The sequence below is a fragment of the Trachemys scripta genome, chromosome 8 (assembly GCF_013100865.1).
Source record: "Trachemys scripta elegans isolate TJP31775 chromosome 8, CAS_Tse_1.0, whole genome shotgun sequence".
NCBI lineage: Eukaryota > Metazoa > Chordata > Testudines > Emydidae > Trachemys > Trachemys scripta.
Genome location: NC_048305.1, coordinates 106481749 through 106505719, shown reverse-complemented (window position 1 = coordinate 106505719; position 23971 = coordinate 106481749). Strand labels below are relative to the sequence as shown.

Below are 23971 nucleotides of genomic sequence, written 5' to 3'. Positions count from 1 at the left end.
GGGGATGTGACCCTGCATTGCCCCCCACACACACACACGTCACCTCTGACTCCTGGGGTCTTTTACCGGTCCTGTCATGTGACTTGCAATTGCTCTGTGCCTCAACTTCCACATCTGTAAAATGGGTCTAATGATCCTGCCCCCCACTCCCACCTTTGTCAAGCGCTTTGGGATCTCTGGATGGAAAGCCTATGTGAGTGCGTAGTATTTGTACTAAGCGGCTAAAGACAAGAGTCTGGTGAGCTGTAATGACACCCTGGAGGCCAGGTTAGCTTTGAGGGGGTGATTTTCTCTACCTTTTGATTGGCACAATCCACTCGCCTACCTCAGCTGTCACCCCCCCTCCTCCTCCCACGCAGAACACCCCTCTGTCCATCCTGGGGATGGGGAACAGGGAAGTGAAAGATGGAAGTCTTGCCTTGCATGGGTTTCTGAGGCTGGTCTGAGCAGGGAATCAGACATGTTTTGAGGCTGGTGGCTGGGGGAACTGAGTTCTCCTTGTGAATCTCAGCCGTGGGTGGGGGGAGGGAGGGGAGTCTGAGACACTGGAAGGCTTTGTTAATTTCACTCCTAACCTCAGTGAAACTTTTGTATAGTATCTGCTTCCTTATAAGAGAAACCAAACAGCTCCCCGCGAGGAGCGATGACTTGGCTTCAAAGGGCGGGTGGTAATTTGGATAGACGGCGGGGAGGGAATTCTGACATGCTCTCCCCTGATCTAATATGGCACAGTTGGGGGCCACAGACATAAACTTCCTAGAGGAAGGCCACCCAGCACTGCTGTTTGGAAGTGTCTGCTGCAAACAGCCCCGCAGGACCTGCAGCCATGTTGAATCAATGTGCCCGACGCCCATGCTCAGGAGGGTCAAGCCTGGGATGTCCAGGAGGTAGGATCAGCTCGGGGGAATTGAAAACAGAGGCCCGCCATGTTGAACTACTGAACACACACAGCTCCCGAGAGGGCTGGGCTAGCGAATGAGCACGGGGCTGGGTCCTTGCAGGTCCCAGCTCTCCACTCACTCCTGGCAGGACCTTGGAGATGTCTCCTGCCGTCTCTCTCTCTCTGTGCCTCTGGTCCCCCAGTGGCAAACACCAGGGAGGATGGTGCCTGCCTCACGTGGTGGCTAATGAGTTTGTAACAGGCTCTGACGGTGAGGATCCTTTGCCCCGCCGTCTGCTGGACAAACACTAAGGAATTAACCGTCACCACCCCCACCCCCAGCAGGGGGGTCAGGATTCTCCCTTGTTTGCACCCTGGGAGACTGAGGCACAGGGCCGGGACGTGCCTTACCCAGCGAGTGAGTAGCAGCGTTGGGAATAAAACCCAAGCGTCCTGGCCCCGTGATCTGGCTGGACCGAGAGGGGTGGAACCGAAGCTGCTTGTTAGGGAGGTTGCAGGAACTAGATCTGAACGGATCAGAACCAGTGGCATGACCCAGGTCCCACTCCGGCATCCTGAGCAGTGGGAGAGCGAGAGTGAGGAGGGGCTCAGCTGCAAATCCATCTCCAGCAGGAGTGATAAGCATCTCTTGTCACCATTGTCATTGTAATGGCTGGGATTGAAATGCTGGGCTGGGCAGGGGCTGGGGTCTGAGCTCCGCCAAGGAGCACTGAGGCGGGGGGAGGGGGGCTGTGCCAGGGACAAACCCACGCAGAGATTGCTCTGGGACTGGGACCAGTCTCCCAGCACATCAGACCTTCTCTCCGGTAATGACCATGTCTGGTTCTCCCATCACCTGCCCTTCCGGGGGCTGACCCTTGGGGTTATACTCTCCCCTTCACTGCGTCCTTTCGGGGTAGAGCAGCCTGCTGGTGGGAAGGATAGCTGCAGAAAAAGAAAATGGGAGATGCAGGTCCCAGCTTACATGGTCACCACCCATGGCCCTCTGAGGTGAGTGTTACCCCAAAGGTGGTATTTAGGGTAGGGAGAGGAGATAGAACCAGGAGTGGGTGGGATGAAACTAAGCAGAGGAAAAAAGCTTCCTGGTAGTGAGATATGTCAGGCTGCCAAATCCTCTCCCTGGGGCAGGGCTGGAAGCGCCATCCCTCGGGGGCTTTTAAAGCTGGCCTGGCCAAGGTGCTGGAAAACGCAGGGAGCAATCCTGCACTGAAAACTGGATCTTCAGCTGCCCAGATATCATGGTGATGGGCACAGTGTGCAAACCTAGCTAGACAGACAACCCTTTCACTTCTTGGGGGGGTGTCGGCGTTATCACACCCACCATGGGCATCCAGAGGTGATTTCCAGGTCTGACTGGCTCAGGAACCCGAGCTCCCCGTGTGACGGGTTGGATCACAGAAATCCCCTTGGGAGCTGCCACCTGATGTGCAAAGACTACCTCTGCTCCTGTTTTCCCTGCCAGCTCAGGACTCCAGCACCCTGTCTTGCTGGGCCAGACACTCCCGTCTGCTGCAACACAGACCCAGGGTCTGAATCACTTGTCCCAAAGCTGCAAGTTTACCTGAAAACAGCTCACAGAACTGTGCTTGTCTTTAGCACTCAGATGCCCAACTCCCAATGGGGTCTAAACCCAGATAAATCCGTTTTACCCTGTATAAAGCTTATGCAGGGCAAACTCATAAATTGTTCGCCCTCTATAACACTGATAGAGAGATATGCACAGCTGTTTGCTCCCCCAGGTATTAATACAGACTCTGAGTAAATTACTAAATAAAAAGTGATTTTATTAAATACAGACAGTAGGATTTAAGTGGTTCCAAGTAGTAACAGACAGAACAAAGTAAGTCACCAAGTAAAATAAAATAAAATGCACAAATCTATGTCTAATCAAACTGAATACAGATAATCTCACCCTTAGAGAGGCTTCAGTATGTTTTTTCTCAGACTGGACACCTTCCAGGCCTGGGCACAATTCTTTCCCCTGGTACACCTCGTTGCAGCTCAGGTGATAGCTAGGGGATTCTTCATGATGGCTCCTCTCCCCCCTTTGTTCTCTTCCACCCCTTTATATATCTTTTGCATAAGGTGGGAACCCTTTGTCCCTCTGGGTTTCCACCCCCCTCACTGGAAAAGCACCAGGTTAAAGATGGATTCCAGTTCAGGTGACATGATCACATGTCACTGCAAGACTTCATTACTCACTTGCCCGCACACACATATACAGGAAGACTCACAGGTAAATACGGCCATCTGCAGACAATGGGAGTCATCAAGATTCCAAACCATCCTTAATGGCCCCCACTTTACATAATTACAATAGGCCCTCAGAGTTATGTTTTATATTTCTAGTTTTAGATACAAGAGTGGTACATTTCTACAAATCAGATGATCACACTCAGTAGATTATAAGCTTTGTAATGATACCTTACAAGAGACCTTTTGCATGAAGCACATCCCAGTTACGTTATATTCACTTTTTACCATATTTTTCTAAAACTATCCCCGTTACATTATATTCACTTATTATCATGTTTTTATAAAACCATATAGACTGCACAACGTCACACCCAGTTTCAAGGCCGCTGTGAGGGCCCACTGCTCCCATGAAAACCCCCGAGAGCAGCTCTTTGCCTGGCAAAAGAAGAAAGTCTGTGACTGATCCCTCCACTGCAGCCGTGGCTGGGTGAGATCCCCAGGCTGGTGCTCTGCAGGAGGTCAGACGAGAGGGTCACAACAGGCCTGTCTGGTCTTTTCCAGCGATCAGTCTGTTCCCCTATAACTAGACAGCGGTTGTTTAACCCTAGTTGTCACCATCCGATAGTTTGTTAGCAATTGTTGATTGGGATTCCAAGGTCATCTGACAATACAGGTACATGGATAATATCTAGCAACGTTATTGTTCCACTGTATCTGGGTCCGTCTATCTCTGCCTGTCTACGGTATCTCTCCTTCTGCTAAGTTTATTTCAATCGGATGAGTCCAGGAAGGTTAACTACGATACTGTAGCAATCTCATCATTCGTCAAAGATACCAATGGGACACGGGCAGGGGTCCATAATGCTCGGCACTCTTGCATTGTTCCCCAGGGGAAATCATGGCTGTAAAGGATCACCCTTCCACATGTGAAATGGATACAACTGTCTGCGATGGGCGTGGGGCTGGGGCTACGTGAGACCCTTTTGCTCTAAAAGCCTCACACTATTGGTGGCACTGAGGCATTGCCAGGGCTAGTACAGGGCACCCCCTGGCGCTCTGATCCTCCTGCTCAGAGCAGGGCTACATAACATGGTGGGCAAAATGCCAGCGTTCTGTCTACACTAGCGCACCCAATGTTGCTGTCACTGGTGGAGCGGCACCAGTGATTCTAGCGTAGACAAAGCCCGCATGTGGGACAGAGTGTGCTGGATATTACGTAGCCGTGTGTGCCCACCTGCTCCGTGAGAATGTAGATGTCTGGGTGCTAGAGAGGGAGAACAGACCCTGTGTATTAATAGCGAAGTTGCCAAGTCTCTGCAGCCCTGCTGGGCTTAAATCTGTCATTCCGGAGCAAAGCCGTGCTCTTGTGTTGCCCAGCTGGCTTCTGAATACTAACGAGGCAGCGTGTTGGCCCTTGAGTCTCACTGATCTGTTCCGTTGAGATCTGCACCCGTCCAAGTGGACCTGCTGGATGGCCAGAGTCATCTGGGTGGAGAGCCACATTTCCTCCTTTCTCCCCACAACACACACACTAGCTCCCTGGACGCTAAGACAGGGACAAGCCCGGCTGCAGGTGCCCTTGGATTCCTCGTTCTGGGCTCTGTGCAGAGCCTGCCAGCGAGGGACCATTGTGCTGATCAGAGCCATGCCGCTCTGAGGAGTGATTTAGTCAGTCATTTGCACACTGCTGACTTGTGTGTCAAAAACAAGTACTGACTCCACCTTGCTCCTGTGAGCCACGTGCAGCCAGCACGGCACTGGGAGGGGGAGCTGGATTCGCTTCGGATTGATGCACCAGCATCAGAATGATCATCCGCATGCTAGTTGCAGACCCAAATCCTTCCTGAAGCGCCTTTATTGCTGGGGGTGAGACCTCAGCCAGAAGGAACCCAGCTCACCCAAATCCAGCAGGGGTAGGACAAGGCCCCTGGCCCAAGGCACTTACAGCGTGGTGAGACGGGCACATTACAGTTGAGACACCAGATTGGGAGGCAGTGGCCCTACACAGCAGATTGGTCTGGCTGCGCAGAACTTGGTGAAGCTTTGTAGCTTTCCTTATTTCAATGGAGGGGGCGATTCTGAAGCCAGGGCTTAACTTTTCCTCCCTGCAGGCCAAGGGCAGAGCCTAGTCCAGGCAGAGGCTTGATGCTTGCTCTCAGCTTGGTGTTAGTGGAGGCGGTGGGATGACATCTTGGTGCAGCATGTCTGAGTAGCCTGCCCCTCTGGAGAGGCGCCTCGGGAGCTGTTCATCTAATTCCAGGAGGAGCAGCGTGTCAGGTCGAATGAAATTGGCCGGCTAGTGGATTTATTAATTTTTCCTTCCCTCTGCCGCCCGACAGGTGTTGTGCTAAGAGCCCGCACTGCACAGTCATCTCGCTAAAGCCGAGGGGGCTTAAGGCTTAAATGGTTTTCTGGCCGCTGTGGAGTTTAGTGCTTGTCAACAGCCTGAGATCTCACCAAAGCTCCTAGACAAACAGAGCAGCGGGGAGAGGAGCGTTGCCGGCATCAGTGCAGGGGAGAGACGGGGTTGTGGGCAGAAGGAGGTGTCAGAACTGATCCACATGGGGCATCACTTACCCATGCCAGGGGAGGCCAGATTCAGCTGCTGCCCTCTGGGTTTTTAAAGGGTGATTTAGCCCCAAATCTGAGCTAGTTTAAACCTGTTGGAGTCTGAGGGCTCGTCTACACTAGCGAGCTTCCAGCAGCCCTGCTGTGAGACTGCTCGTGTCGCTGCTCTGTGCCGACGGGAGGGAGCTCTCCCCTCGACATCATAAAACCACCTCCAGGAGGGGCAGGAGCAGTGTTGGCGGGAGAAACTCTCCTGCCGACACAGCGTTGGCCACACCAACGCGTCTGTCGGTGTAACCTATTGTCGCTCGGGGTGTGTGTGTGTTTTTTCACACCCCCGAGCGACATAACTTATAGCGAGAAAAGTGGCAGTGTAGACAAGCCCCGAGGAATTCTCTCAGAAGCACTGATGTTTGTTTTAAGAACCAGAGCCCTCCCATATATTTGAAGCCATTGTTTTTGCAGACCCTACAGAACTCATTTTGCACTCCCCCACACCTCTGGTGAATGTTATATGCTGTGATAATTAGACGGCTGCTACACTGCAAGTGCTCGGGGGCAAGGGCCGCCTTTACTTTTGGGCCTTGCCCAATGCTGAGCGCGTCGGCGGTGTTTAATAATAACCGATAAGGCTGGGGCACCTGGGCCATGTTGTGTAGTGTTTTGATTCCAGGAATTTCTAACCCACAATCGGGGCTGTGCTGCACCCACAGGTATGTGCTAGCACCACCTAGCTAACCTCTAAGGTAACGCATATTCCCACCTTGCACTGGGTCTGCAAATGGGGCGAGCACTGCTCAGGGGAAGGAGGCCAGAGGGTCGCCTGGGTCCCGATCCCCATTTGAAAGAGTGCCCCTGTTTTGTGATGAGGCTGGGGTGGGATTTCCTGGAGTAGGTTTGGGGGATGATCTGCCTGCTGATCTCAGAGCAAAGCCCACACCGCTAGACCAGCCAGGCTAGTCACTCAGTCCACTGAGGGTAGAGAGGAGGAACCCTTGCCCCTGGTTTGTTTCCTCATCGGGTGCTAAATTTGTCAGGGAGGGTTTTGCGTTGAGTGTCCGGCTGTTCACGCAACCCTCTGGTCCCCATCGAGAATCACCCATTGCGGTGATGCCACATGCTGGTGGGCAGGAAGGGCGAAGTTGGTAAGTGGTGGGTGTTTGAGCTGTGTATGCTCCTGAGGGGCGGGGGAGCAGGCTGGCGGGGTGCAGGGGTGCCAGGTGCTTAATGCCAGCGTAGGGGCACAGCCTGCCAGCAGCTGCTGTTCTGCCCGCCAGCGTCCGTGGGAACTCCAGAGGGCACAGTGCTCTCTGCCAGAGCCCAAGAGATGTCCTGTAATAAGCAGGCTCGGGGCGGACAGTGTCCTGGCCTTTGGATCAGTGTCACGCCTGGTGGAGGTGGGAAAGGGGAACCCAGTCCCTCTGGCACTGGCCTCTCTCAGCAGCCAGTGCCGTGCCCTGAGTGGCACAGAAGGTGGTAGCCACATGTGGGATGCACCCTGGAGACCGTTTGCTCCTTCGGCTCCGTGGAATTCACCGCTGCAGGAGGGTCGCGGAGTCAAGTGCTTGAGCAGGAGTCGGAGGAGGGCTGGGTGGTTTTATGAGCAGTGATAACATTTGAAGTGACACAGACTGAGTCAATTGTGCAAGAGCCAGTGAGCCCCCTGCTTCGGGGTGTGAACTGATCGCCTGCAGGGGTCGCAATTCCCACTGCCCCGCACCACGCTGCACATCTGCCCAGCTGCATTATGGGCTCGGTCCTTTCTTTGAAGCATCAAATATTGACCAGTGCCCCGTGGACCAGTGGTTCGATCTGGCCTGGCAGATCCGGGGTTCCCAGGGCTCAGATGTGTGTGGGCGTCCCAGGTTCCCAGTGGCACACGCTGGCTCTGTTGATGTTTGGTCGAAGGTGCCATATTACGCTGCATGCACCACATGGAAATCTCTGGGCCAGATCCTCGGCTGGTGGAAACCAGCATTGACATCAGCACACCAGCCAGGGACTGAGATCTTTGTTCCCACGGGACAGCCCCTTCCCACCCCGTCATTTTTTAACTCCATTGCTTTGTCTCGCCATTTCCAGTAGCCATCTTAGCCAGCACCTTCCATTCCAAGGCCCTCCCCAAGGGGAAAGGGGTGCAGGCTGCCTGGGGCTGGGGGGCTGCGATGCATCTGGCCTTGTATTCCCATCACCTGCTACAGGACCCGGTATGTTTTCATTTAGTTGACATAGTGGAAAACTGTAAAACATATGTCTGCTTCCCAAGGAGAGAGAAAAAATGACTTTAACAGCTTGGTCCGGTTAACAGCTTGGGCTCTTGACTCTGCTGTTCGCTTGGCAGGGAGCTTGTGTCGGGCTCTGCATTAGCTGCCCCCCTTCGCTGGATGGGACCAGCACTCAGGCCATGTGGATATTGGGGATCAGGACCCCAACCTGGGGGCGTGGCAGTAGCCAGCCCTATTAGCCAGCAGGATGGGGACGCTGGATCTCTCTCCACCCCACCCTCCGGGGGCTCCTCCCAGCCCGGCTCCCCATCCGTCCCATACATTTACCTAGCGCTAATGAGACGTATTGATTGGAATGATGGGATTTGTAAAGGTCGCGGGGTTAAAGTACATAAAACCAGCCTTTCTGGAGCTGCAATATCAGGGCCGATGGGTCTGGTGGGAGAGATTAAAGGCCTCGCACCGCAAGAATGGAGAGAGCTGACAGCAATTACATTTCAGATGTGTGCACGATTATAACACACACCCCGGGAGACAGCCAGCCGCATCCCCACCACGGCAGAGGGGTTCCCCCTTCTTTCCAAAGCAAGGCAACTTTTATGGTTTCAACCAAGCAAATCAGAGAGAGGGGGAGAGAGAGCGAGAGCTCTGCCTTCCCCTTGGAAACGCAGTGGCTCGCTCGGTCCCACCAGCTGAGTTCTTGCCCTCCTTTAAGATCCCCAGCTGAGGTATTCTGGTGAAACCACGCTAAGATCACACGTCAGAGCAATATTAACGTCTAAGACAGTGCAGTCCCTTTTGTTAGTGCAGGACTCTGATCACTGGTAATGAGCAGGCAGGTCATTAGAGCCATAGCTGCCCCTAGCCAGGACATCTGCCCCCCAGCAGTGCATTCCCAGGCACCGGATTAGTACAGATTGCCAGAGACTTGGAATCCCAAAGGCTGTGAGTGGATGGACTTCAGCACGGAGGTTTGGGCCATTCCTGGGAACCAAACTGAGCAGCGCTATCCCATTGCGGGGCAGGGACAGGAAAGCAGAGTCCCACGTGCTCCGTTCTGAGCTAACCCCACAAAGTTCTCTCCTGTAGTCATCCCAGAGCAGGCGAAGCGAACACCTCGGGTAGAGCATTTCATCCCCGCCTAGCCCTGGGCTGGCCAGTAGCGGGCCAGGCAATTCCTAGCTCCTCTCCCAAGCAGACAGTCACCCTGCAGCACCTGTTCACGCGCTCTGAGGCAGCGTCCTGTCTTCTGCTGCCAACATTCCTCCTTTCAGGCCTTGCTCTGCATGCTGCATTTGTTTCTTTGGCCAAAACAGAAAAGAATGTAGGAGCCCGGCCAGGGCCATTGTATCATCTACAGGGCATGTGCAGCGTGGCCTCTCGTGTTGATGTTGGATCATCCTGTCTGTGGGGTGTTGACTGTAGGCTCCCTAATGGGTTTCCTGGGTTTCCAGACGGAATTAGAAGAACTGGCTGTAGGTTAGGCTAAGGTTCGGTGCTGGCTCCATGGGAAGGAAAGGATAGCACTGAATCCAAGCCCCAGGTGTGGATAAAACTGAAGCCGGATTTCTGCTCTAGATGTGATGGAGGCCTGCTCTGGGCCTTCCAATCCCAGTTAGTCTTTGCTTGCACTGCCGACTGTACCGTCCTCCTCCCAGACAGCAGCTTTGATATTGGAGGCCCTCAGAGTATCAGAGTAGAAGCCGTGTTAGTCTGTATCCGCAAAAAGAACAGGAGTACTTGTGGCACCTTAGAGACTAACACATTTATTAGAGCATAAGCTTTCGTGGACTACAGCCCACTTCTTCGGATGCATATATGGTATATGGTACATGCCTGTGCCTTGCATGGTCCCAGCGACTCTGTGCGGAGCGTGGGCTGGGAATGCTAACGCCGGCATCATGTGCAGCGGGGGGAGAATTCCCAGGATGAGACCCCGGGCCGAGGGGGAGGGATGCAAAAGACTTAGGGATCGATGTCTCTTCCTTTCCCTCCATCTGCACCTACTGAATTTTGGCCTCTTCCAGCAGGATGTTGCCAGCAGGAAATTCAGTGCGAAGCAACAATATCTCCTGCTGCTGTAGCTCCTAACAAGTCTTAGGCACCAGCCCCTGTCGCTATGTCTTTATTTATCCCTCCAAGCCTCCCTCACACTCGCTCCCCCTCTCTCGGATGGTAATGAGTGGTTTGCAGTGGGAACTAAATGAAGTTGATTGCCCACTGGTGTCTGCCATTAGTGGTAATTAGTTAAAACATCAGAGTATAAACAGTAAATTGGCTCTAATAATTAATACTAGCACTCAAGCATATGAGAGACATGGAGACGGGGAGAGAAGCAGCGGCAAGCTTGTAAAATCAGCTGGGGATGTTTTAATTAAAAAAGAAAGAATGGAAGTAACAGTGTATTGGAAAAAAGACAAAAGCCATTGGGATCTCACTCATGAAGAGCGTGGTTCTGTCTCCTCCGGAATGCTTCAAAGGAAAAGCTTTGCCCCCAAGCCTCAGCTACTCAGGCTCCCCGAGCCATACCAGGGCAGTAGCCAGCCAGCCGCATGCCAGAGGCCAGTGCCAATCACGCCTGTGATGAGGTTGCCACCTCAATTGCGTCCTGGAGAGGAAGTTGGTTATAAGAGGGGAAGGATGTGATTGCAAGATGCGTCTCCCAGCTGGTTGGGGAACACGGCATATCTGCACTCACTACCTCCAGAAGGGCTCGGATAAATCCCGCCAGGCCAGCTGGGGACTAATAGGGCTTTTCTGAGCTCAGCGTTTCTTCCAGGGGAGCGTTTTCTCAGGGGCTCCCCGGTGTAGCCAACTCCCTGCGCTCTTTTGTCTGGTGGCAAATCTGAAGGAGGAGATTTCCAAGGGATTCCTTGGACAGCTTTGTCCTGCTAGGGGAGCTTCTGGTTATTCCTAGAACAAGAATTCTTTGCCCTGGCTCAAGGCAGCAAGTGGGGGCAGGCTCCCATCAGTGCAAAGCCTGGGGAGAAAGCCTTCAGCCCCTCCCAGCATCCAGTCTTTGAAACAGCTCATTTTATAAAAGCCTGCCCATTAAAAAGGGGTCGGAGCCGTTCCCACCCCTCCAGGCTGATCCTGGGAAGTGCTGCGCACCTGTAGTGCCCATTGAAGTCAGCGAGAGCTGAGCACCGCTCAGGATCAGGCCCTTACTTGGGACTCCCGCTGTAGCTCTGGCAGATCAGGATCCGGGCAGGGGTGGCAGCAGCGTGCGTGCGTTGGGGGGGGAGAGGCTGGGCGTCTGCGTGTGTGTTGTGATTAATCATCCCCCGAGTGCGCTAACGATGCTAATGCTGTAAGTGACAATACCCCATCTTAGGTCTTGATTTAGGGTCTCTGAACGGAAGCTGGGCTCCTGGGAGTAAATGCGTGAATTCTCCACTGATACTAAACCTTCTAATAAATCTAACACACACCACAAAGCCCTGGGCACTGAATCCCAGAATCCGGTAATTGAAACCCTTACAGCTCTCAGAAAAAAAGGTAACTAGTGTGTGTGTGTATTTTTATATAATACACATGATATCCGGACCTGAGTATCTCTAGTGGAGGCAAAGGGATCCCAGTTCCTCAAATGAAAATACCACATTTCATACAATTAAAATAACATCTTTAAAATGATAGTTGAGCAGTCGTGTGACCTGGGGAGCACTATGCGAATGGGGTTTGCAGCCGCCCCTTGGGATGCAGTTGCTTTGGTGCCGAGAGCAATCTGTGCCCGATAAATGTCTAGGAGAGGTATTATGCTCCTGCAGCCTTGTTACTTTTAGAGTTGGGCAAATACTTCAAGGACTTTTTCTGCAAATATTCTCTTTGCTCCAGCCACTCTCCATCGCCCTCTGGTGTTCGCTTTTCACCTGGTCCTGTTGTACTGGCATGAATGTGAACAGATTTTTAACTCTGCTTGTGAGCTCAGCCAATCAAGGGCCAGAAAGATGCTGTGTCACATACCTGGCCAATCGCAGCTGAACAGCAGCTCAGCTCGTGCATGTTGACACGTGCAGAGAGCGATTCACGATCAATCCTTCGTTAACAATAAACGTGGAAAGAAAGGTTCACTGTAGGATGTAGCACCCCCGACTGAGACTGGGGACTGTTTGTGCTCGGAGCTGTACAAATACCTAGCAGGCTATTGTCCAGACCCCAGAGAGCTTACGGTCTAAACCCCCAATCCTGCAAACATTTACACGGGCTTAACTTTACAGACACGCTCCGTCTCTCTCAAGACATCGGATTGCTCGCGTGAGTAAAACTGAGTATGTGTGTAAATGTCTTCAGGAGTCAAGCCTGATTTAAAGCAATACTGAATCACTTGAAATAACGAATAAATATGAAATTCATCAGAATTTGTGAATTAGTCACTGACTCCTACAGCCTGTTTGTTTCAATAGCGAAAGGTTTTACTGATTATATTGTGCGGGGGGTTAAATCACACTGTGATTTTTATTGTCTTTTTAGTATTTGTTACCGATCCCTGGATAATGCCTTAGTAGGGGTCATGTTATAAACACAATTATTCAGATAATAATGTACTTCCTTCGCAGGGGTGCGCAGGTGGGAAACAATGGGGGCAAATCGTGCCGAGTCTCCAAGGAGAGGTGCCAGTGAAGGGCCCTGGCTTCTTATTTCATATTCAAAAAGAATCTGATTTTTTCCTTCTGTAGCCCCTTTCTCGTGCAGCCGTTGAAGCACTTTCTAACCCCTGGCCAATGAAGATGGGTTAAATTTCCCAACTCCCCTTTGAAGTAGATCATCTTCCTTTGCCCTCGCTAGAGGTGGGGAAACTGAGGCAACATGACTTGCGTGAGGTCACACAGCAAGCTGGTGGCAGCGGTGGAAATTGAATCCAAGAGTTCTGACTCCAGGCTGCCTGTTCTAACCATTAAATGGCATTCCCTCTGAGAGCTGGCACTAAACCCAGGTCTCCTGGCTCCCTGTGTGGTGCTGTAACCACCATCCTTCCCTTCCTTTTAATAGAGTTCCCTTATTAATGGCCCTGGACTACCATATTGACGCTAAAACACACCCGGGGTGTCCGGGACTTTTTCACATTGTCTGTTGCTCTGTGGGAATTCTCCGAAACAAGAGCTCATAATTTTTTTAACCCTGGTTTTTTACTGCTATCTGAATGACCCTTTCTATTATTATGAATCATCTCTGTAATTACTATTGCCATGTGGTAGGTTTACCAAACCTCATGAGCTCTGTGTCCCAGCTCCCTCCCGACTGCTATAAAGTCTGCGTTCCAGGAAGTCATTCGAGGCGGGTTTGGAGGAGGCTGTGCTGTGTGGCTTGCAAGCCGAGATGGGTGTTCAGTGTAACAGGCTCTCGGCCCCCCAAGCCCAGCGCGTTCTGTGGTGGCGTGAATTGGGTAGGAGCTGTATCAACCCAGCTCAGAAACATCAATGGGGTGGTGGGGGAACCATTGGCGTATATAAGAATCCAACTCTATTTGAGGGGCTGCGCATTTTAAACCTCTTGTCCCAGTCTCCCTCCACCCAAAGCTAGAGTGAACCAGAGCACCCTCATTTCTCAGGTCACTGCTTGGCTAATGGTCTATTAATTTGTTCAATTGTCCCCTGTGAGGCAAACTCAATTTCTGCGCACCATTCCTCCCTAACTGTCGACAATGTGATTGATTGGACGAACAGCTGTCACCGCCTGCTCTGAATTCCACCCCCACACACACACACACACTCACCGAGATGCACCCTCACCCTCCTGCGTGAACGCACACACTCACAGCCATAAAGAGCGGACCTAAAGAGGGCCGGTCCTCAGCCACGTGCCCAAGTATCTGTCGCTGGCAATGAAAAATGACAGAAATATTTAAGGACAAATAAGGTTTACAAACCCAATTTAAAATTATTACAGGAGGCCCGGCCGCAGATGGGCCCAAGTTGATTCGCGGCGGCAATCAAATCGAATTTCCTTATCATTGTATTATTTTAGGGCGTTATCTGACGCCGTAATGCAGTTATAAATTCAATTTCATCTGCGAGCATTCATTGTTTACTGTCGCCTGTTTGCCCGGAAAATGTAAACACTTTGCAGCCCTCGGCTGCGAAATTAATTTCTGACTGGAAACAGGAACGGAGAGGAAAAGTGTAAGATGGAAAGAAGGAGAAAACAAAGAACGCAAAGTGACTTGTGTTTGGCAGGGACTCGGGGCTGGCCCTGAAGTTTGGTTCTATTCTAGACTCTCACCTGGCCTGTAACTGTAACTAGGTTTGCTGCTGTCATAGGACACGGTGGTGTATTTGATGGCTCCAATGTAATTCTGGCTTTGGCTCGAGGAAGCAGCCCTTGGCACACAGACACTGTTATGCTGAGGGCTGCAGAAGTCCCGAGGTAGGTGTTCGTAGGCAATGGAATAATGACACTGCTGTTGCTGCTGGGGTGGGCCAGGACTGGAGTGGCTGGAAGCTGTCCCTGCAGCCAGTGCCCCTGCCTCTCTCCTTCCAGCTGGGAACCGGGGGTGGTGTAGCTGGGAGCTTCCCCGTAGCTTGCACGATGAAACCATTCACTGTAGCATCTGCTGCTGAGACCGGCTGGGGGTGCATTATCGTGAGCGCCTCTCACCCAGCTCTCTCTGCTTCCTGCAGCACTCCCTGCTGGGGGAGAACGGGACTGCAGCGCCTCTGAGCTTTCCCCACAGCCCGCGAACTGAAACCGTTCCTTATAGCACCTCCTGCTGGGAGAGGCCAGGACTGGAGTAGTCATCGGCTCACTTCCCAGCCGGCGCTCCTGCCTCCTGCTGGGAGAGCATGGCATGAGATTTGGGGTCGTGTTTCCCTCAGCCCACTCTCCACAATCCCCACCTGCCCCCTCTCCTGTGCTCGTGGCTGTGTTGTCACTGTGGCACCGGGGCTGCTTTCACTTTTCGTTCCCACACCAAAAGCTTTCCCCCCATGCAAGAAGAGAGAAAAAATCCAATGACCGGCTGGTGCTGCCAAGGGAAAGTTGAAGGTCTCCCATTAATTCAAGACTAAAAATGACAAATTCATCTTCTACGACAATTAAATGAAGTCGGTAATTGATGCTAATTGATCTTCAGCCGAGAGGGTTCTTACTGCGTCGCCGCACGCTACCCATCTTTTCAGCACTTTCCCCCCTGCTCTCTCTCTCCTCCTTCCTGTGCAACGTGAGATCTCCCTGGCAGCCCTGCTCTCTCTTCACGTCCAGCCTCTCATACGTGGGCCATGAGTTGGAAACAGGCCGCACGACGGGCACACCGCACGAGGAGCGTCTGACGTCCCCCCAGGCTGTGATTTCCACCTCAAAACAGGCCCTTCCATCCCCGACTAACCATGTGTGTCTCTCTAGCTCTGAGTTCTGGGTTGTTTTTTTGAAAGCAGGTACCAGGCCTGGCTGAGTTAGCGACAAAGGATTTATAGCCTACAGCTGTGTAGGTTTCCACTTAATTTTTATAAGCCCAGCATAAGAACCAGCAGGGGGTAAAGCACACTTGGATTTTCTCTACTTAAAATATTACAATGTTAGCACTTTTGCCTGAGCCCTGAAGAGGGGGCAGTGGGGGGCTGGATGTGTGTGTGTGTGTTTGGATTTTTTTTTTTTTTTTTTTTACGAGAGCCCTTTAATCTCGAGCCAATATGTCAAAATCAAATTAAGCCTTGGAACGGGAATGGGCTGAGCGTGCCAAGCTCGCTCGCTCGGTTGTAAATGTACAATTGTTTCTGGGAGCCGTTATTAAGGCGACGTGACTGTTGCCCATTAAGGGAAAATGACGTCACTTCCTCCAGCCCCGCTCTAGAAATAGCATGGAGTGGAGAGGGATGCAGGTAGCCGGGCTGAACCCCCAGGGGATGGACAGGGGGCTGGACTGGGCATCCACTTTAGGCTCAGAGGTGACACAGGCCTTGAGAAGTAAGGGCCAGGTGTGTGAACCAGCAAGGCATTGGCCCATCCGGCGTGGAACGCATTCGATTGCACTTCCGCCGTGGTGAATCCGGGAGAACGCCACTCAAGTCAGTGGCGTGGCAGTGTTGTAAAACTGGAGTAGGAGGGAGGGAAATCTGTTACAAGCTGCAGTTATATTGTGGCAGGCAGTGTCTTTGGACAGCGCCTAGCACAATGGGGTCCCGGCCTATGGCTAGGGCTCCTGTGCTCTGGTAATACAGATAATAAATAATAGCACCTTGCAATAACCTGCTCGAAGGCAGGGAGGGAGGCTGGCCTAGCGGCTAAGGGGATGTCTACACAGCAGTTTGGGAGGGCGCTTCCCAGTGTGGGTACACAGATTGGTTATCTCTGCTTGCACTAACGTGCTAAAACAGCAGTGTGGCTGTGAGAGCCTGGACAGCGGCTCGGGCTAGCAGTGTGAGCACAAGCCAGTCTGAGCCCCTGGGAAGGTACGTGGGCTGCCACAGCCACGCTGCTGTTTTTAGCATGTCTGCCTCCACTCTGAGAAGCACCTTCCCAGCTGCTGTGAACAGGACCTTAAGGCAGGGAGCTGGGAGACCTGGGATCTGTTCCCAGTTCTCCTCCAGCCTTGTTCCCTGGGCAGCTGAGGTAAGTCACTTCTCCCCACCGTGCCTCATTTCCCCCCTCTGTGAAATGGGGATAATGATTCTCACCCATCTCCTAGGAAGATTCTGAGTAAGGCTGGTCAAACAAAAAGGGGGAGGGGCAGGATTCCACCCACCCAGAAGATACAGGGTTTTTTAAAAAAAATTCCTGGAACTTTCAGTTCTTTGGACAAAATGGTTCAGTTTTTGAACATCAGAAAGATTTAGTTCTTTCGGGGGGTTTTCCCCTTTCTCTCCCACTGGAAAAGGGGGTGGGGCCTCTAGATGCTACCCTAAGACATAGAATAAATAATACAACAGCACTTGTGATCAGTATTGTGCTACTGCCCTGCTCTCCTGTTCTGCGGGAGCTGTGGTCTCCTAAGTGACATGGAAATCGAGATCCACATTGTATCAGTGACTTGACTGTTCACCCATGTGGCTTCTCTTCAGAGATGACAGGTCACCAGTGTGATGAGTGTGTTGCACTCAGGTCTCTGCTTTCCTGATGCTCCCTCCAAGCAAACTAATAAAAATGATGATGATTTTTTAAAAGTCTTCAAGGCTGAGGCTTCCCACCTTCTAATTCAAGAAGCAGAAGGGGAGGGGCTTATCATGGAAGGGGCGGGTCTTGCCAGCGCTACGGGAAGAAGTGGGAGGGGCTACTTTTTACAGTGGGATTAGCTCTCTAGCCTTTCCCTTTGAGACCTATGCTGAAATGATAAGGAAGATGAGCCGCCTGGCTTCACCCTAATGGTTGTGTTCCCACATCCTGAAATCCCTGCTCTTCGTTCGTTGTGATTAGCAGCCTCTCTGCCCCCTCAAACAAGGGTTGGGACTGGTGGTGTACATTGGGGGAGGGTCAGGACAGAGGGCCATCCCCAGAGCTGAGTGTGGGGGGCTGAGAGAGGGGGTACTCACTGCCTAGTGATAAGGGTCATATAAGAATCTAGGTAGAGATGCATCAGGTCAGGAGTGAGACACATCAGCAGGGCTGCATGAGAGGGACGCTCGCATGACAACGGGTATGCAACAGTCCGTGACTCTCCTGAGCACCAAAGCACACAGCAGCCTTCCTCTAGCCCCCCACGGGGGCTTTTGCCCAAATGACTGTGGGGCCTTGGCATTCTCAGGTACCCTGTAAAGAACCCGTGTGCAAGCGTCTGGCACGGGAGACACTGCCTCAGCCCACGAGCGGGTATCAGACGTCCCGCAGGATTCTGTGGCTACAGTGCAGCCGTAACAGGCGTGCCCGTGTCATGGGCGGGGTGAGGGGTGGAACAGCAGAGCTGTCAGAGAGGTTAAATATAGAAGGGGCCCCCAGACCTCACAGCCCCCGCGAGGCAGGGAAGTTTGATTGTCTTTGTTTTACACACAGGGAAACTGAGGCACTGAGCGTCAGTGATGTGCCCGTGGTCACATAGGAAATCAGTGGCAGAGGCAGGAATAGTAACTAGGGTGGAACAGCCTGAAAGGTGAAATGGCTCTGCCCCCAGGTCACACATCCGCTGAACCTGCAGCAGTGCCCAGGAGCCCTGACTCACCGTTACAGACCTGACTCACGAAGAGCAGGACAGTCCAGGAGCCTGTGTAAGAGATACCGACACTCTCTCATCAGGCGTTGTCTCTGCTTGGGGCTCTGAAGTGTAAAGAACCAGTGACAGTGGGTGAAATACCACCTGTGCTGTGGGACAGCATAAGGCCTACTTACCATTTAGTTTCACTTAAGCCCTCAAAAGACGGCCCTCTGCACAGTGATAACTTTCACCCTGGGGCTAAAGTTAGGGGCTAAAGTGTCTTGAAATAGGGAAGAAATTACCAGCTCCCCCCCCCATTTATCCCCCCATTGGCCTGCGGATCTCATAACGTGCAGTCTAACGCTCCAGCACCCCATCCTGGCTGTCCTCTTGTGCCTAATGCCTTGTGTAGTGACTTGACATTGTCAGGCAATGGGATGTAAACATGGGGTGTCACAAGCATCCGAAAAAGAACAGCCTCTCTTGTAGGCCGGGTCTGTGCATGGAGAGTTACTGAGGGACGGGGATGCGTGTGTGAAACCAGCCTGGGTCATTCCGCGATTCCGAGATGTGCTGCACTTGCTGTTTTCCGGGAACTGAGAGGGCTGGTAGAGATAAATAAGTGAAACAGACATCCCTGTGCTAAACACACATGATGCAGCTCCCGCGTCCTCGTTCCCCTCCCCAATGCACGCAGTTCTATTAATCCTGACAAATTATGACGTACAGACGTGTAATACAAACTGATTCATCATACATTCAAATCCGCTGCGCAGGAGCAGCAGGGGGGCCGAGCCAGACAAGTGTATTACACGGATAATGTATTTGACGTATTAATAAAACCAGCCGCATTGCTCAATCGGGGGAATGGGGGAATGCCGATACATGGTGACAGATCACATATTGATGGAATCCAGATGTTTGGAATCATAGTCTTGGGGCCTTTCTCATATTGACTAAAGGTAAAAAATGCACCCTGTCAGCACATTAAATCTCGCCTCCACTCTCAGAGGCTGGGGGAGTGATTATTTATTTCTGTGGTGTGAGCAAACTGCCCCCGAATTCCTGTTAGCTCAGCCACCTGCCGGCACGTGTGTGCGGGGGAGTTGGTGAAAGTGGTTTTAACCCTCTTGCTTACCTGGGCACTTAGCAACAATAACAACTAGCAGGAATACATTTTAAAGGGGTCCCATCAGATTAAAGTTCAAGGATCAGCTCCTCGGCGAGGGCGAATGGGCGCGGCTCCAGGGACGCTGCATCGAAGCGACGCCAGCTAGGATCCGGTCCCACATGTCTGACCTGCGGGGTTAATCATGGCATCACAAACAACGACAGCTGAAAGCCTTGGGACCCGCTCCTGGACTTTTCGCCACTGACGCTGGCTCTTGGCTTTTGTGCACGTCACTCTGAACAATGAAACCTGGTTGGCCAGTCGGACTTTTTTGGTTATGTTTCTTGTCAGTTTTGCTTTCTGAGGCAGTCGCCCCACATCGATGGCTTTGGGTAAACACCACAGAACTGTAGCTTAAAAGGAACTTGTTTCCAGGGACTTTTTTTAGAATAATAATTTTTTATTTTATTTTAACAAAATAAAAATACTCTCAGAAGGTTTTTCTGTTAGTCTTTTTATTGATGTATTTAGTGTCAGAGGTCGTGGTTTTAACACAGACTTGAATTCAGGGCTCATTTTGAGCTGACAATGTCCTTTTAAATTAAATAACTTTATTTATGGGTGTTAAGAAAAGGCTGCTGTATTCTTAGACCAACTGCCCTTTCATTTGTTCTCCATGTTACTCTGTGTTGTATGTACAATCATAAAGATCTGTTACACACACAATGAGTGATAGCAAAATCAGTCATCTCCACATTGTCCTTTTCTGTTCGAACAATCCCATTCATTCTATCAGCTCCTGATCTCAGTGGGTAAAATTCAGCCCTGTATGGATAGGTAGGGGGCTTAAGAGACACTTCAGTGTTGCCTGAGCCTTATCCTGAGAGCCGGCAGCATGCTCAGCGCTGCACAGAGTTGGAGGATATCTGGTCCCTGCCCCAAGGAGCTTGCCTTACCAGTATAAAGAGACAAGCTCTGGACAGTTCAGACGCAGGGCACTGGGTGCACAGAGGAGAATGGAGCCAGCACAAATCGATGTAGCACACTTTAAAAATAATAAAGCCAATGTCAGTGAGAATTATAGAATATCAGGGTTGGAAGAGATCTCAAGAGGTCATCTAGTCCAACCCCCTGCTCAAAGCAGAGCCAATCCCCAACTAAATCATCCCAGCCAGGGCTTTGTCAAGCCGGGCCTTAAAAACCTCCAAGGAAGGAGATTCCACCACCTCCCTAGGGAACCCATTCCAGTGCTTCACCACCCTCCTAGTGAGGCTCGAGGGGGGTGAGGGGGCCTTGCCCGCATGGACTGATGGGCCCACTCAGGGCCCAGCGCTGTTCAGCAGGAGCCCACGGGGACTTTATGTTAATAAATGCAGGCGTCTGTGGACAGAATATATATATATAACATTTCAGTAGAGAGAGTAGGAGTCAGAGGAGATGAAAAGCTAGAAAAACATAACAGTAATAATAAGAGACTGATATTATTCAGCCCCACCCCCCCGAAAAAAAGGACCCAGAAACCTGCATCTGTATCCTTGACTCCATTTTACAGAGGGGGAAACTGAGGCACGGCAGGTCAGGACAACGTGTGCAAAAGTCTCCCCCAGTTTTGGGCTCCTCCATGTTTGGGTGCCTAAGTTAAGTACTGGGGCCTGATTGCCCAGAACTCCAGCTGAAATCGGTGGGATCGGCAGCTGTCCAGCGCTACCGAAAATGGGCCCCAACTGTCTTGAGTTGGGTATCCAAAAATGGAGGCACCCAAAAGTAGAGGGGATCCCTCTTGCTGCTTTGCCTCTAACTGATGTAGAAGAGCAGGGAATAACACTCAGATCCCTTGCTTAGGCACCTGGCCGCTCACGTTCTCCTTGGGGCCTCACGTCACTGTCCCAGAACCTCCTGCGCTTGTGGCTTCTCTACAGTCATGTGGAGCGTGCGTGATGAGCTGATTTGGGAGCGAGCCCTGCTCTCACTAGTGACTGCTCGCATTGACCTTAATGCATCTCCTGGCCTGAGTGCGCGGAGCAGGATTTGGCCTTTGCTGTCTCGAAGAACCTGTCACCAGACATACTCCAGGGCTGATCGTTGTTTAGAGGCTGCCCGGTCCATCGCACGTGGCACTGGGGCAGGAATTAGAGGGGGGGGGGTCTGTTTCTGGCTCACTGTCTGGCTTCGGGTGAGTCTGTCACGTGCGATCTTCAGAACACCAGTCCCGGTGACTTTCAGCGCACTTCTGCAAATCGCATCCAGCACCTCCCTGTGCCTCAGTCTCCCCACATGTGAAAGGGAGAGAGTAACCACTTGGGACGAAAGGGCATTATCCTCTGTTCAAGATGCAGGTGATTGCTCCTTACCCAGAGCTCATTTCAGTAACGAGGCCGAACCGCCTGTGGAACTGGGGGCAGGGTGGGGGGAGCAAACAGGCCTCGGAAAGCAGCCGGGTCATTGTTTTCAAGGTGGGGGAAGGCAGCTGAAAGGAAATATAAATTGTACGGAGTGAGGAGAGTGGGAAGTAGGGAGGGCTTCTCAGATGGGGCGCTGGGGAATGTGGTGGAGGGAATGTAAAAATGGCAAAGCATGTCGTTCCAGTGGCGTGCAAGGCGATTTGCTTTAGCTCATTAAATGCTGCAATAAAATATTAATAGTTATTGTCCCTCTATTTTTTGTAATTATCCTTGTGGAGAAGGATCGGCTGCAAGTCACTAATATATTCCCAGCAGCGGGTTGCTTTTTAATACAGCGCCGGCAGGAGGGGGGCGGGGGGAGGGATGAGAGTGGCTATGTGTGGCCAGAAATCAGTTGCATGATCAGGGTGATTAAGGGAACGCTGCTGTTTGTGGAGGGGGAGAGGCACAAGGAGTGGAGAGGGAAGGTGCTTGCAGCTGATGGGGATGTGGACCAGTCCAGGAGCCAACGTGAGCCTGACCCAGCACTTGCCCAAGGGCTAGTGATGGGAAATTGACTTGAGACACTGGAAGGCTGGCAAAGGCAGGCTATGGTGTGAGTCGAGCCCAGTAGAAAAGGGGGTAATTAATGGGGGAGGGCTTGGGGAAAGAACAGGGTGTGATACAGGGCTTGGATCCAGTCCCCCCCCATACCTGGGAGAAGTTCCTACTCCAATTTGTCAGCATCACAATGTTCAGATCCGGAATTTGGTCTTAACCAACATTCCCTAGGAAGTCTGTTGATTTCCAGGTAGATGTCTTATCCGTGGATCTTGTTCCAGTGTAGAACGGGAATCCTTCCCGATAGGCTGGCCCTCTTCCTCCCTGGCCACAAGAAGAGACACAATGAGGGGACTGGCTCTGGGCAGGGAGGAGGGCGGCTGGCCAAAGAGGCGTGAGGATGGGATATATTAACAATCATGGGCCTAACCTCCCGGCCAAACTCCCATTGAGTCTGGCCTGATCACAGAACCTTGCCCTGTGCCTCTCTCCTGGGAACCCCGCAGACACAGACAGGGAGCCCCAGAATGCGTCGGAAAGCACACTGCCCCATTGGAAACGCAGGGCAGATGGGATGGGGGGGTCTGGCTTGGGGCTGTGTTTAAGCACCCTTGGTGGATTTGACACCTCGTGCGGACTGTTTGCTAAAGGGGAGGCAGGTCGATTCGTCGGTGAGCTAAAGGCGACTGGCTTCAGAGGGGGAGGCTGTGCTGACCCCACTCCTCCCGGGAGCCCCCTCGCAGAGTCTGGCGCTCCGCAGGTCGGCCACCAGGGCAGGGGGGCACAGGGGCTTTTGGGGGCACAGGTGAAATCTGAAACTCAGGGCTCCCCACCCTTCCAAAACTACAAAGGGCGCAAAAACACTGAGGGGAGGCCCCGGGAGGGAAGGGAGCCTGCCCCACACTCACCCCACGGCGTCAGGTCCTGTCCCGTGGGGCTGGGCCCAGCTCCCCTCTCTGGGGCCATGCTGCCAAACTGCGTGGCCTGCGAGCCTGTGCGCCTGCTGGTAACACCACTCGTTTTGGGGGGCCTCTCAAACGGGGGTGGGCCCTGGCGGTGCACAAGGGGGAGCTTGACACAGGGGTGTCTTGCTGCTCCTCCCCCCAAACACAGCCCGTCAGGGTCTCTGCAATGGAGCAGGGAGCCCCTGTGCAGCCCTCTGAGCTGCCTGGCAGTCCCCCCTTCCAGCGGGCAGTCGCTGCGGTCACTGGAACCGGTAGCACCATGGGGAGCTGAGAGTGGCGTTATCAAGAGCTTCCCGAGCTCTCTGCAGGTTGTTTCTGCCTTGCTGGGCGTTTTCTGCGCTGCTAGTCTCTGCTCTGGCCCATCTCCATTTACTCTCCCCACTTATTCCTTTTTTCCTCTAAGGCTAGGTCTACACTACGGGGGGAGTCGATTTCAGATACGCAAATTCAGCGAGATGAAGAGGTGGGGCCAGCGGGGCAGAGATGGGACCTTGGGGGAAGAGGTGGGGCAAGGGGCGGGGCCTAGGGGGAAGAGATGGGGCCTAGGGTGAAGAGGTGGGGCAGAGATGGGGCCTTGGGGGAAGAGGTGGGGCAGGGGGTGGGGCCTAGGGGGAAGAGGTGGGGCAGAGATGGGGCCTTGGTGGAAGAGGCGGGGCAGGGGGCGGGGCCAGCAATTAGAAAGGTGGCAACCCTAGACTAACATGGGCCACGTGCCAGGTCTGCCAGGGCCAGGCAGCTTGGGGTGTCCTGAAGAACGGCCCCTGGCGCTCAGGGCACCATCAGACTGCGCAGTCCGAGCACAAGAGCAACTAAGGACTCTCGCGGTTACCGCCTCTCTATGGAAGCTCCCAGTGTGACTCATCGCCCCCCGGGCTCCCGGGGTAGCTGGGAAGGCCTGCGATGGAGGGGACCGGCCCAGTAGCCAGCCCTGCGCAGAAGGAGACTGCTCAGGCTCTAGCTAGGCCTCCTGCCCCACCACCCGGACGGTGAAAGAGCCCCATTC

General features: G+C 52.7%; 1 protein-coding gene across 3 annotated transcripts in view; it reads left to right on the top strand.

Annotated features, from left to right (window-relative positions):
- Positions 1-23971, top strand: part of RNF220 (ring finger protein 220) — a 327682-nt gene that overhangs the window by 149556 nt on the left and 154155 nt on the right. The window lies entirely within an intron of this gene.